Here is a 3,436-nt window from a genome sequence, read left to right on the forward strand (position 1 = left end):
TCGGGTATTTTAACCTTTTCTTACCCGCTTTTTACCAACTATGGTCGGACATTCACACCTTCGTACAGCGGAACACCTCCGCTCCCTCTTTTGATGGTGTATGTTCGGGCATTCAAACCTTTTCTTACCCGCTTTTTCCAAACTATGGTCGGCTATTCACAGCTTCCTCTCCACCATACTTGTATGGTGGAATATTCACACCCACTTGCATCCGAAGACCTCCGCCCCAAATTTTGTTGATATTTAGTCGGACATTCGCACCTTACCCGCTTTTGGCAAACTATGGCCTTCTTGCAGCCAAACACCTCTGATCTCGCTTTTGATGATGTAAGGTTGGGCATTCAGACCTTGCTTCACCTGCTTTTCACCAAATATAGTCGGACATTCACACCTTCTTGCAGCCGAACACTTCCGCTTTTAGTGTTCTATGAGGCATTCACATATTTTTTTTCACCGTATTTTATAGATTATGGTTGGAAATTCTCACCCACTCTCATCCGAAGACCTCTCCTCCCGCTTTTGTTAATATATAGTCGGGCATTCGAACCTTTTCTTACCCGCTTTTTACAAATTATAGTCGAACATTCACACCTACTTGCAGCTGAATACTTCCGCTCCACCTTTTAGGTATGTATGGTTGGCATTTGCACCTCTTTTTATACTGATTGCTGAAGATTAAGTTGTACTTTCTCAAACTACAACATTTTTTTATTTGTTGAAACTTGATTTGAAGTGGATAAATAAGGAGGACAAACAGTTTTAAGTCAGGCTGATAGAAGGAATTAATTATATAGCAAAATCTGTACTTCGTCATATGTCGAGAGATGCTTATTGCTGAAGAAGTTCTTTCTCATTCTACAAAGTACAACGTTGTTTATCGTTGAAACTTCATTAGACATGAATAAATATGAAGGACAAAGCAGTCTTAACTTGGTTTGAGTTAATGAATTCGTTTTATAGGAGAATCCGAATTCGTGCATAACTCATAAAATAGAGCTTATTTTCGGATTCCTGAAGAATGATTCTGGTTCTTTCTCATAATACAAAGTTTGTTGTTTATTGTTGAAACTTCATCAGAAGTGAAGAAATAAATGAATGCCTATCAACAAATGTGGGATCTAATCTCTAGTGCTTCCTCTAAAATAATTTCCTTTCTCAATTTAGAAATGTGTGTGTGTAAGTCACAACACCCGTGACACCAAAACGGCTTTCTTTTCTCTACACTCTGCACTATGAGCACACACACCAAATCAGAAAGGCTTTTTTTCTCTCTTTTCTACATTATGGACTGTGGGGACACAAAACCGCTCTCTCTCTTTTTTTTTTTTATCGTGTGCCAGGGCGTTGTCTCATGTATTAGATTATGCTTAAGATACGAATGGGTTTATCAGTCACATCAGAATCCATACATACTGATCCTCCCGTAATAAAATGGTCGGATCTTATCAAACACACTTTGTTTCTTGTGACAATCAAGTCAGCGAAACAGCGTATACACGTCAAGACACTGAATCAAGTTTGCCACAAGAACTCATAAGTTTGGCAGTATTGCTCTGCCATCAGCAATGATACACCCATTTTATTTTCGTGAGACATGTGCAAGCACCTGTTCATCTACTGTTCTATCACTATGAATTAGTGATCTATTATCAATAAGGATACTTCTACAACTACTATCAAAGTATGTCCGGACTTCTTATGTTGTCAGTTGCTATATATGAATAAGTGGGTAGCTACTGACAAGCATTAAGCATGTCACACAGCCCAAACATATAACATTTCAGGACACACCACACAGTTAACAACCACAGTGAAGCGTGTCAAAGCCCAAACATGTAACATTCAACAGGACACTTACACAACACATTCAAATCAAACAGTCAGACAACATAAAAGAACATATACCCCAGCCGGCATTGCTCCCTGCCTATTTTCGTACAGCACACTATGTGTGCGCACACCTTTATTCACAAACTCTTCAACTTATACTCTTTTACCGAAGCTGCTACAGCTCGATTGGCCGAATACCCTTTGATCCTATTTCGGTGAATTTGACATCTGCCTTACATATAACAGATTAGCGGTTTAGCAGTTTTAATTTAGTTTTGAGTGAAGGAATTCATTTTATAGCAAAATCCGAAATCGTGAAGAACTCATGAAAGTAAGCTTATTCTCGGATTCCTGAAACTTTAGATTTGCTCTTTCTTTTACTGCAAAGTACAACGTTGTTTTTTTTGTTTAAATCTTTCTAGACATGGTAAATATTAAGGACAAAGCAGTTTTCACATAGTTTGAGTGAAGGAATTCATTTTATAGATAAAATCCCAAGAGTCTGCTGAGAAAAGAGAGTGAATGCGAAGTAGACTTTAACACGGCTATGGGAGCGAGCCGAGTGTGGGCTAACCAGGAGAATTGCTTGAAAGAAACGCGACCCCGAATGAGCGGTCAGAACAAAGCCTCAATACGGGATTCTCGTGGTGTTTTTGTTGCTGCCTTGTCTTTTGCACAGAGTAAAAGACAAGGCAGCCATCGAATAGGGCCCGATTGTTCCTACTTGGTCAGCCGAGGAGCAAGGGGGGGGGAGAGCAAGCGTCTCAACCAAGCAAAGCTCACCATGGGGAAGGTGGCTATGCCAACAAGCCTGATGCCCTGCTCCCGCAGTGACGGATAATCGTACTCTGGTTTCTCTTCATAACGTACAAGTCTTTCGCCTTTTACTAAAGATTTCTGTGGAGAGCAGCACTAATGAGTTGTTTCTATTTTTGGCAGGCTTTACCTTTGCGGGTGAAGCCCTTTCTGTCTGTGCAAAAGAAATCTTGTTACTGTGCAGAGTGACTTCTCTGAGTAGAATCGCCTTACTTGTTGCGACTGTGCCGATGTTCAAAGCTGGAGTGCAAAGTTGTTGCTTGAATGGTGCTTGCTGGAGCGTGCGGGAGTGCAAAGTTATACCATTTAAAAGGGCTGAAGAGTGCTCAGTGCAGCGGGTGGGCGACACTCTGGCCACCTTGAAAACCGAGGTTACATCCACTACCAGGGGCAGCCCAAGTTCTGCCGCAAGTGTGGTGAGCATGGGCACCTGGTTGAGGCTTGTACCAAGGTGTTATGTGGGAAGAGCAGAGAAATTGGGCAAACTTTTGAAGAGTGTCCAAATGGCAGGAAATGTAATCTCTGTGGAGAATTAAATCACATCTTCAGAGATTGCCCTAAATCTTTTGCCAACAAATTAAAGACGGTAAAGCCACAGTCAAGCCAAACAAGAGAAGGACCAAAGGTGGCAGTTGGTGAACAAAGTGAAGCGGTTGACCCAATAAATTCAAACTTCCCGCCAAAAGCTTGGATTGGAAGTGAGGAGCAAAAAGGGGAGGGGCCTGTAGAGGCCTCACCACTCAGTGTTGAAGTCTGTGAGAATTCACAGGCAGAGGGTGGAGCTACGCTA

General features: G+C 41.6%; 1 non-coding gene across 1 annotated transcript; it reads left to right on the forward strand.

Moving 5' to 3' along the window:
- Positions 1-2,673: 2,673 nt before the first annotated feature.
- Positions 2,674-2,787, forward strand: LOC140310606 (U5 spliceosomal RNA). The gene has a single exon (XR_011916659.1). It is a non-coding gene; the product is annotated as a U5 spliceosomal RNA (small nuclear RNA).
- The last annotated feature ends 649 nt before the right edge of the window (positions 2,788-3,436 follow it).

This window comes from Leuresthes tenuis, unplaced genomic scaffold (assembly GCF_036924035.1).
Source record: "Leuresthes tenuis unplaced genomic scaffold, fLeuTen1.0.hap1 SCAF_6, whole genome shotgun sequence".
In the NCBI taxonomy this organism is placed as follows: Eukaryota; Metazoa; Chordata; class Actinopteri; order Atheriniformes; family Atherinopsidae; genus Leuresthes; species Leuresthes tenuis.